Below are 12,205 nucleotides of genomic sequence, written 5' to 3'. Positions count from 1 at the left end.
ATTGTTAATACTTAACACGATTTTTAAATGAAAGGTTTTTATTACTTTCTATAAATACTTGCTTGATGTTATGTAGGAGCATGAAATGGGAGAGCATAATTTATAATATTAAATGCCTTCCAGTCTAAAAAAAATGGCAAAAGAAGTACTGATTAGTTCAAATACAAGAAATAGCCTGCTTGAAAGAGACTTTTAATGCATTGGTAAGTTTGGTCTTATATCATATTTATTGACAAGAATGTCTATATTGTTATCAACTGATCAACCTTTTTTGCCCCCACCCCCACAACCGCACCTCCATCAACAGTACTTGAAGATAGATAGATAGATAGATATCAGCGATTTTTAGTCCTTTTGGGGCCCGAATTTTGCCCCATTCACATATTTCTGAAAGAAATTCTCCTGAAAAAATTACATATCCCAACCAACAAAACCCTCTCCGCCTTTCTAGATCTACATGATGATGTAAACTGTACCATTTTAAACTTGAGGCAATGTACTTTTAAATAATTCACTTTTTTATTATAGCATATTTATGAAAAAATTGCTTTATTACGACGTTTTCCCCTATTTTAATGGTTACGGGGCAATTTTCACATCCTTATGGGCCCCGCCACCATTCCCCCAAAACTTAAAAAATAAACACAGGATAATTCTACATTGGAACTATAATATGTAAAATGTATACATCAAATAAATGATATATTTCATACTGTAAAGGTACTACTAATGCATGCTCCTTTTTGTACACCATACTTTTACTTGCAACAGCATCCAAAAATAACTCTTTATATAAAATGCATTGTGTGAATGTGCTCAGGGTCACTGCAAAAAATGGATCAACAACATGGAAATAATGTAGGTGTTTTAAATGCAAATTCAAGCATTATAAAATGGTTTCAATTGATTTTAATGGCTGCATTTGTGTTAAATTTGAATTAAGATGTTTGAAAAATGCAAAAAACGGAAGAAACTATTCCTCAGAACTGTTTCAAAATAACTTTGTTTCGATAGTGGAAGTTGATACAATTTATTGCAAGCGTTCCTCAACACCCGGATTTTCTTGTTTACAAAATTAAAAGGGTATTTTATTTTTTATCCGTATTTATCTACAGATCGGTAGTTACTAAAAACTATTGATTGGTGTGTTATAAACTATAGATTTGTAGATAACACACCGATTTGTGATGATCTCCGACCTGTACACTGCCGCTTCCGTGGCTCAATACCGAAGGTGTGAAATTATCCGCATTTTTTCAAGGTAAACAGATTATTTTTGCCAAAAAATGTTGCAGAGATCATAGAATAGTAGTTCCATTGTGAGAAAGTAAGAACTTTCCTAAATCCTTACCTTCTGGCAAAAATAATCGCTAATATTGTACACCGTCTTTATATCGGTTAATCTCACCAGCCCCCCTGATCCTATTTACGGAAATACCGGAAAACGGGATTTATCCTTAATGTCTATATGGTCAATAACAAGACATGCACACATGGGTCTAATGAACCATATTTGTCATAAATACCAAATTGTTATGAATAACTTGTAATAATGTGCACTTAGAAACACATTTGCAACCTTGTTTTGGCGTGTACGTTTACTTCTGTAGGGATAACAAACAATAAATGGCTAAACTATACTGATAGAAAGGTTTATTTTTAAGAGAAACAATGGTGAAAACCATTTTTAATAGCTTTATCTGTTAAAAAGTTATAAGGAGTTAAACCTGGTGACTGCAGTGACTGGGAAAGAAATTTTGTCCATGGGACAATGGCTCGTCATACACAATAAATTACCGTATTTTCCCGAATTAAGGCCCCCCCTCTAATTAACGCCCCCCACCCATTTTGGAGGGAAAAAAATCAGCAAGAACGGGAAAAAATCACCTACCTCATTTTTATAAGTCCACATAATAAGTAATTTACAGTACTAAAGTCCAATGTATTAAAAATTAAACACACTTAAACAATCCATGTACCGTAAGTCCAAAACATTTGTACTAAGTACGGTATGTAACAGAAAATTAAACGGTAAATACATTTTTGATTTGTTTTTACACCACTCGCGCACACGCTTCCTGCCGACTTTAAACAAACTTGCAGCAATGTGTTTACGATATACCCTTTTCTTCGGCAGTTTTAAGAACTTTTAATTTAAAAGCAGGCACAGCAGCGTGTCAAACCATTGACATTTTGTATTGCGCAATTAGCTACCCGCATGTACTAAGGAAAATGTTATCGGAGTACACAGCTGTTTGGGTCATGACGTAATGTGTAGTGTCGCGAGCGTGTCAAAAAGCCAGACATGGAATACACGAGGTACCGTATTTAAATGCATAAAAGACACACTGCATTAAATTGGATGCCAAATAATTACGTTTTGGGGGGATTAAACAACACAGAAACACTTTACAGCTAGTTTGAACGATGTTTTTAAGTTTTGTAAAAATTTTCATTTTTTATTTTTTTACCTCAAATAAACGCCCCCTCTTTGGAAAATGTAACGCCCCCGGGGGCGTTAATACGGGAAAATACGGTATGTGAGATTTAAAAATTTTATGTGACATTCAGAAATTTCTATGGGACAATTGCGACTTGTAAACTAGGAACTGGCATTGTAGTATGTACACATTTCAGACTAAAGAAGCTCTCAGTAAAGAACAAATATAGTAACTAAAACTGTAACAGCTTCACAACTTGTCAATAAAGAAAATTATTGAAAACTGACAAAAAATGAAAGTCTAGAATAAAATACGATGTTAAAACATGTTTTTAAACACTGGAAGCACTTCGAATCTGCACGCTGAATACATTCCTTTGTGTAAGATTTGCACTATTAAATAGTTTCAATTTTTGCATTCAATACAATTTAGCCATGTGACACAGGGCTCATCAGCACTTAAAACTTATGAGACATTTTTCATTTTTATGTGACTATGGCTCATGTCTCATGGGTTTCCCAGTCACTGTGACTGTCAGCAATTCATATGTCAAAACTAGGGCAAATCTTATTGGAAAATTGAAGAGTTTATGTCAAGGGAAGTAATTTGTTTAGAAGTTTATAACTAGAGGCTTCTTTTGATTGATCTTGATTATGATTTTTAGCTCACCTGATTTTTTGAAAAAAAATGATGAGTTATTGTCATCACTTGAGCGGTGTCGGTGTCTGCGTCGGCGTTGCCTGGTTAAGTTTTATGTTTAGGTCAGCTTTTCTCCTAAACTATCAAAGCTATTGCTGTGAAACTTGGAACACTTGTTCACCATCATAAGCTGACCCTGTATAGCAAGAAACATAACTCCATCCTGCTTTTTGCAAGATTTATGGCCCCTTTTGTACTTAGAAAATATCAGATTTCTCGGTTGAATTTTATGTTAAGGTCGACTTTTCTCCTAAATTATCAAAGCTATTGCTTTGAAACTTGCAACACTTGTTCACCATCAAAAGCTGACCCTGTACATCAAGAAACATAACTCCATCCTGCTTTTTGCAAGATTTATGGCTCCTTTTGGACTTGGAAAATATCAGATTTTTTGGTTAAGTTTTATGTTTAGGTCAGCTTTTTCTCTTAAACTATCAAAGCTATTGCTTTGAAACTTGCAACACTTGTTCACCATCATAAGCTGACCCTGTACAGCAAGCAACATAACTCCATCCTGCATTTTGCAATAATTATTGCCCCTTTTGGACTTAGAAAATCATTTTCTTGGTTGAGTATTATGTTTAAGTCAACTTTTCTCATAAACTATCAAAGCTATTGCTTTAAAACTTGCAACAGTTTATCACCATCATAAGCGGACTCTGTACATCAAGAAACATAACTCTGTCCTGCTTTTTGCAAGAATGATGGCCCTTTTTAGACTTAGAAAATCATGGGTAGGACAATATTTCTATTGTACAAAAAAAAATCAGATGAGCGTCAGCACCCGCAAGGTGGTGCACTTGTTTGACCTTCTTGTCCTTAAGTGCAATGATAACAGGTGAGCGATATAGGGCCATTATGGCCCTCTTGTTTGTAAAAATGCAGAACAGGGTTATGAAACCTGCACAGTGCTTATCAGTTTATGACAGTTGACATGTGTGTGAAGTTTCAGTCCATTCCCATTAGCGGGTATTGAGATATCAGCTTACATATAAGAATTTAATCAAAAACTACTAAGTGGAAAAGGGGGCATAATTTTGTAAAAATGCAAAGTAGAGTTATTGTACCTTTGCATGGCATATCATTTCATGACATGAACAAGTGTGTGAAGTTTCAATCCTTTCCCATTAGTGGAATTTGCGATTCCAGCTTAAATACAAAAACTTGACCGAAAACTGCATAGTCGAAAAAGGGGCATAATTTTGAAAAATGCAAAGTAGAGTTATGGGACCTGCACAGTGCATGTCAGTGATCAAGTATATGAAGTTTCAATACATACATGTGAGTACTGAGAGACCAGCTTACATACAAAACCTTAACCAGAAATTTCTACGGTGCTATGAAAATTGGGAATTTTAAACACAGTTACAATTTTATGTCTTTTCCCGCATAATCTCATCCAAGTTATTTATTTATTTAATTTAACTTTAATTCTAGTTTTGATGGAAAGAATTATATCTGAAAACATGTTATATCCACTCCCTTTGTGAACTACATGTTTAAATATAACGAAACACTAGGTGCGAAATGAAATCTTTAGCAAACAGTCTGTTTACCGTCGACGGGTAGAACGCAGACTTGGCGTCATCAAGCATACTGTTTGACGTTCCGCCATATGGTATTCTTTTACGCCTTCCTGGCCTTGAGTAGCCACTATTTAGGACATGCATCAGTGAATTTCGTGGAAAGTTTTAGGTTTAATCTCTTTTGACATCACTTATGACATCACTTATGAATGTTAACGAAACGAGATATTCCCAAAAACAAACTTACATGAGAACAATGTTACGTAAAATATGTGACTAGTTTTACCTATATACATGGCGCAAACATACTTGAAATGCATGTGAATAAACGTCGGTTCAGCCCATACACTTAACTAGGTCTAATTTGAATTTCGTATTTTTGTTTCTTTTGTGCGATTAAAGATTTTCTCTCATTTGCGGAATAAAAAATATAGAATCTACTGAACACAAAAGCTAGCTCACCATTCGGCATTTTGGCAGTATCTTAAGAAATTGCACTGTTGTGATTTAGCGTACGCTCATAGGAAAATACTGTAACTAAACCACCATCATTTTACCACTTCAGCTTATTTATTGGTACAAAATTCCGTAGATATAATGGTGCTCCGAGACTAAGACTGAAACCCGGGGCATATAAATGCCATTCCCATGCTCTGTACAGGACCGCTTCAATAATATTTGCTACATTATGGGGCAGGCAAGATGATAGTTGTTTTTTATTCTGCCACCGAAGGGCCTCTAGTCATGATTTTGTGCCAATAATTATGAAATAAGCAGCAAATATTCATGATGTGTGCGTCAAAGTTGCTAACGAAAATAACTTTTTATATGTGAAAATAAGCTATTAAGTATGTATTTTATTCTTTAAATTTTTTAAAACTGTACTTTCTGTTACTTTAATGAACATGTTTGATCATACTTGTATACAATAAATAATTCATTTTGTACCAATAATAACGAAACGAACAGCAAATATTAATGATGTGTGCATCAAAATCGCTAACGAAACTAACTTTTTATATGCGAAAATAAGCTATGTTTTATATATATATATACATATATTTTTTTTACAAATGTATTTTCTGTTACTTTAAAGAACATGTTAAACATACTTATATACAATAAATAATTGATTTTGTACCAATAATAACGACATGAGCAGCAAATATTTATGATGTGTGCGTCATAATCGCTAACGAAAATAATTATAGTAAGCTTTAAATTATATTTCCATTTTTACATTTTTAGCTCGTCTATACGAAGTATAAGGAGAGCTATCCTACTCGACCCGGCGTCGGCATCTTTCCGCATCCCCACCTTGGTTAAAGTTTTTTTTACACTTTCTCTTTTTTTCAACTTCTCTCTGTAATTACTTGATGGATTTGATTCAAACTTGAAATAGTTATTCCTCATCATCACCCACATCATCTGACATAAGGGCCATAACTCTGGCACCAATATTTCATGATTTATCTCCCCTTTTCACTTAGTTTTTAAGGTTAAAGTTTTGATGCACTTTCACTCTATCTCTGTTATTACTGAATGGATTTGATTCAAACTTAAAATACTTGTTTAACATCATCACCCACATCATATGACACAAGATGCATAACTCTGGCACAAATTTTTTATTAATTATTCCCCCTTTTTACTTAGAATTTCAGGTTAAAGTTTTGATGCACTATTACTCTATCTCTGTTATTACTGAATGAATTTGATTCAAACTTAAAATCGTTGTTCAACATCATCACCCACGCCATATGACACAAGGTGCATAACTCTGGCACCAATTTTTCATGAATTATTCCCCCTTTTTACTTAGAATTTCAGGTGAAAGTTTTGATGCACTTTCACTCTATCACTGTTATTACTGAATGAATTTGATTCAAACTTAAAATAGTTGTTCAACATCATCACCCACGCCATATGACACAAGGTGCATAACTCTGGCACCAATTTTTCATGAATTATTCCCCCTTTTTACTAAGAATTTCAGGTTAAAGTTTTGATGCACTTTCACTTTATTTCTGTTATTACTTAATGGATTTGATTCATAGTTGTTCAACAGCATCACCCACACCATTTAACACAAGGTGCATAACTCTGGCACCAATTTTTCATGAATTTTGCTCCCTTTTACTTAGAATTAAAAGTTAATTTTGATGCATTTTCACTATATCTCAGTTATCATGAAATGCATTTGATTCAAACTTGAAGTAGTTGTTCCACATCATCACCCACATCATATGATACAAGATGCATAACTCTTGCACCAATATTTAATTAATTATGCCCCCTTTTGGCTTAGGCTGTACTTGTATAGTGTTCTGATAAACTTTATCTGTACTTCTCTTATTACTTAATATTTTTTGACACAGACTCAGGCTATTGTGCAATATCTTCACCCACCATTGGAATTAATAAACACTCCAGTGACAGCTCCAGTTTTCTCAGATGTACCCAGTTTCACTATCCAGCATCGAAATAGTCGAGCACGCTGTCTCCTGTGACAGCTCTTGTTTAAAACTGTTTTTGTTTGTCACTTTAAAGAACATGTTTGAAAATACTTGTATACGATTAGAAATTGATTTTGAACCAACATGTACGAAATGAACAGCAAATATTTATGATGTGAGCGTGAAAATCAAACAAAAATAACTTTTCTATGCGAAAATAAGCTATGTATTTTATTCATTACATTTTTTAAAAATGGATTTTTTGTTGCTTTAAAGAACATATTTGAACATACTTGTATATGATAAGTAATTGATTTTGTACCAATAATAACGCAAGTCAAAATCGCTAAAGGAAATAACTTTTATGTGCGAAAATAAGTTTTGTATTTCAATTTTTACATTTTTTTCTGTCGCTTTAAAGAACATGTTTGTACAAACATATACAACAAGAGGGACATGATGGCCCTATATCGCTCACCTGTTATCATTGCACTTGAGGACAAGAAGGTCCTCAGAAAAAATATCTAAGTCCAAAGGACAGGAACAACAAAGGGAAGAAATTTAGCCAAAAAGAAAAAAAAATTCTTACAAGGTACAGATATGTCAAAATACACCTAAAAATTGGAGGTACCATCCATGTTGTACCACAGAAAAGTGGTATAATTAATCCATGTTGGAAAGATTAGCCAGATGTATAGAGTCCATGCTCAACCTTTATTTCACAAGTGCTGATCTCTGATCTCATATCCCTGATGCTTGATACTGATTGGTCATGCATAATCCTAAGGCACCAAAATCTTGATAATATTTATGAACTGTACAAATGAAAATCCTGTGTAAATATCTAAAGATGTTCTTTTATCTGACTGTTCAGCACATGCTTGGCTAACTGCTGCTGTAGAATTTTTTTTTCTGCCACTAAGGCCAGCGCATCCAGTGATGACAGCTCTGAAATGCAGAACAGTCTTGTTTAATCATTCATTGCGGATAACTGCAAAACCAGAAAAAGTCATTTAATCTTTACGAATTTTTATGCCCCCGAAGGGAGGCATATAGTTTTTGAACCGTCTGTCGGTCTGTCCGCATTTTTCGTGTCCGGTCCATATCTTTCTCATTGATGGATGGATTTTCAAAAAACTTGGCATGAATGTGTATCACAGTAAGACGATGTGTCGCGCGCAAGACCTAGGTCCGTAGCTCAAAGGTCAAGGTCACACTTAGACATTAAAGGATAGTGCATTGATGGGCGTGTCCGGTCCATATCTTTGTCATCGATGGATAGATTTTCAAATAACTTGGCATGAATGTGTACCACAGTAAGACGACGTGTCGTGCGCAAGACCCAGGTCCGTAGCTCAAAGGTCAAGGTCACACTTAGACATTAAAGGATAGTGCGTTGATGGGCGTGTCCGGTCCATATCTTTGTCATTGATGGATGGATTTTCAAATAACTTGGCATGAATGTGTACCACAGTAAGAAGACATGTCGTGCGCAAGACCCAGGTCCGTAGCTCAAAGGTCAAGGTCATACTTAGACATTAAAGGATAGTGCATTGATGGGCGTGTCCGGTCCATATCTTTGTCATCGATGGATGGATTTTCAAATAACTTGGCATAAATGTGTACCACAGTAAGACGACGTGTCGCGCGCAAGACCCAGGTCCGTAGCTCAAAGGTCAAGGTCACACTTAGACGTTAAAGGTCATTTTTCATGATAGTGCATTGATGGGCGTGTCTGGTCCATATTTTTGTCATTCATGCATGGATTTTAAAATAACTACGCATGAATGTGTGACACAGTAAGACGACGTGTCGCGCGCAAGACCCAGCTCCGTAGGTCAAAGGTCCTAAACTCTAACATCGGCCATAACTATTCATTTAAAGTGCCATCGGGGGCATGTGTCATCCTATGGAGACAGCTCTTGTTTCTTATATTTTCAGTCGCCACTCTTGCAGCCAGTTGAACACAAGAATCCACTTCATGTGCAGATCTACATATTCCACATCATCCAAGAGTAGACAACATTCCATGTATTCCAGTTAAGCATGTGAAAGTCTCTCTGGCTGATGCAGTTAAACTTGAACAGAACACCAAAGACTAGGGTAACATAATCTAATATGGCACCAGGAAAGAGCCAAGAGGATAACTGCATCACTTCTTGGATGCTTTATAATAAAACAGGCTCCTATAACAAAGAAATTGGTCAATAGTGTTCTTACGCCCAAACTATTTACAAGTGCCAAAATAAGTTATTGAAATTACAGTGAAAGGGTGGATGCAATATGTATAGAAAAAAAGACAATCACATCAATGTACATGGTTTTGTTGTAAACCAAGACTCCATATATTGTGGCATCACCAGACGGTAAAACTTGTGACAATTCCTTCATTTGAATTCTTGAAATTTAGTGTCCATTCTAAGAGACTAACAGACTCAACATTAGAAGGCGTAAGTAAATCCCAAAAGCTATGCTTAGAAAAAGTTGGGGAAAATGTAAGGATAGAAGTCACACATCTGTACTGGTATCAAATCCCGGGACAGCTTAGTAATTAATAACAGCAGCAGATTTCTGTGAATTTGTTCTGTATACTAGACAAGCCAGATTTATTCAAAGAGTGATGCCAGACAAAGTTACAATGGATGGAATACTATTAACACTTACCCTGCTAAATTTCTATAATGGACTTGTCCATCTTTCAATTTGGACAACCATTAACTGTTAAAAGGGGTGCTGACTAAAGAGATACTGACAGAATGGCGAACAATGCAAATCTTGATCAAACTGCATGGATGTGCAGGCTGATCATGACCTAAACCGGTCACAAAGGCAGAATTAATCAAGTCCAGCATAATAAGGGTTAAAATAAGTGGTCTACAGTAATTTTGTTTTTAAGTAATATGGTATAGCTACCTTTTGATGTATCTATACTGCTTGAAGCTGGCTCCGATGTTGGTATTTCTGCAGATCCATTCGATGTTTGATAAATTTGGTTCTGTTGATTACAGTAAATAAATTATTCAGTAGATAAAATAACAAAGAATACTAATTTATAAAATGCATTTATAATATAACTGTTAAAACTGTTCAATTTTTAAATTGTTTTGCATAGATATTTATTTGTGGTTACATTACATGATTATAAAACCAAATAAAAATAAATTTTGAGAAATTCTTCTGATTTTAGTTACTAACCTAACAACAATTTCAGATAAAAGTCTTCTTCTTTTCTTCAGTGGGTCTGTAGCCATATGATGTTTTGGCCATTGCCTGGCAGGTGTGTATTTGTTAAAATTGACTGTGTCTGCTGGAACAGGATCGGGATACTTCTCAGTCCAACAACCCTCAGGGAAAATGCTGCAAAAAATGTTTAAGTTTAATTTCCAAAATTATCACGTTAAATAATATCTGATCTGATATTTCTTTGACACTGCTTTAACCCCATTTCTCAACAGAGGTCTACCTGAATTCTATAATGGTTCTAACTTGTTCTTGGCAAACTGACAACTTCCAAAATGTGTCACAGCCACAGAAGCTTTACAAATGAATTCACTCTTCAGACTAAATATCTTCCAAAAGCAACTACCTTGCTCAGTGTGCCAATTTGCAACTGTTCATTTCTGAAACTTTTACAAAAAGTATAGTCTCAATCAGTGGAAATGAAAAATGAACATATTTTATGTAGAAACAAAGAAAGGCCATATCAACTGCAATCTGACTAAAGTACTTGATCTTCTAAACGAAGATCTGAGAACGACCTATTCACATTCGTCTTCTGTATATTTTGGATTTCCATTATTGCTATTTTTATGTTATCCAATCAGACGACTTGTTCGATTGTCAAAGGATAAGAAAAATATGCGGTTATTCCAGGACTCGAACCCGGGACCCCTCGCTTACAAAGCAAGTGGCCTACCAACTGAGCTAACCGGCTATCTGATACATTACGACATAAGAATTGTAAATATCAAAAGTCAATGCTACATGTAGATTTGCAAGATGTTGTAAGCTAGGCTCTGATTGGCTAGCGAAAGAGCCGTCAGAACGAGGCAATGAATAGGTCGTTTTCAGATCCTATGCGTAGCGTAATAGGAGATGTACTTTAGTCAGATTGTATCAACTGTCACTTGCATTGAATATCAGTTACACAAAAAATGTACAGAACCAGATTCCTGAACCAAAACTAAACAGGGTTTCTGAAAATGCATGCATATTTACCTTTTAAACCAATCTTCTATGAAGTTCATCAGCTGCCACCCTGAAGAAGTTCATATCTGTTAGGATAAAATAAAATGTCAGTTTGTCTGCAAATTAGATCCGTGTTAAAACACAGCTTATACTCCCATATTTGGTGAAGGAAGCGCATGAATTTGACGTAATCTGCCAAGTCAGATATTTGATTGGTCTGATGTGTTTGTAGGTTTAGAACATTTAAAGTTAAACATATTGCATTAGTCTAAGGAAACTGATTATAAATATGAAATACACTGTCGTCACCTTTAAACAAACATACATGTGGTAATTTCCAATGACGTTGCTAATGTTCAGCTGTGAGGACAGCAGCATGCTTTTGCATTTTCCAAGGTTTCTTTTCGGCTCCATAAACTGTATATCTCCCATTAAACGATCTTGATACTGACTGTCTAATATAACACAATCCCCATTGACATCTTTTAATCGAGATTTGACAGATTTATGTTACATAATATAGCTTTTTTTTCAAGGTAAACTGCTTTGTATCTAAGAACATCGACAATTCAGCTTGTTGAAGGAAAATGGTGGCAATAAGCGGTGCATGGAGGTGTGTCAAAAATCAGTATCAGATTGGGTTATCAATTTGTTTGATTGACTGGATGCAACTGGTCAATTGTGTCCATAGGACAAAGATGCCCATACATACTGTGCAATCGTTTATGGTCATATTCAGATAAGGTTGTGCATCTGAGTAATTTTGAATTCATTCCTTCAAAAAGTGTATATGGAGTTGAAACCACCAAACTTCTTCACCTGGGCCTATTTTGTGACCTTAAGAAAGGGCCATAATTCTAGAAAAAAATAGCAATAGAGAAAGGTCCATTATTTA

The 12,205-nt window shown here is 35.1% G+C and overlaps 1 long non-coding RNA gene across 1 annotated transcript in view; it reads left to right on the top strand.

The window, feature by feature from the left end:
• LOC123562782 (uncharacterized) overlaps positions 1–9,413 on the top strand; it is a 77,620-nt gene extending 68,207 nt beyond the window's left edge. Inside the window, exon 4 of the long non-coding RNA XR_008369847.1 lies at positions 9,064–9,413. This is a non-coding gene — a long non-coding RNA (uncharacterized LOC123562782). The remainder of the gene's footprint in view (positions 1–9,063) is intronic.
• The last annotated feature ends 2,792 nt before the right edge of the window (positions 9,414–12,205 follow it).

This window comes from Mercenaria mercenaria, chromosome 2 (genome assembly GCF_021730395.1).
Source record: "Mercenaria mercenaria strain notata chromosome 2, MADL_Memer_1, whole genome shotgun sequence".
In the NCBI taxonomy this organism is placed as follows: domain Eukaryota; kingdom Metazoa; phylum Mollusca; class Bivalvia; order Venerida; family Veneridae; genus Mercenaria; species Mercenaria mercenaria.
The sequence above is the reverse complement of the archived record's forward strand: the minus strand, read 5'-3'. Positions and strand labels throughout refer to the sequence as shown.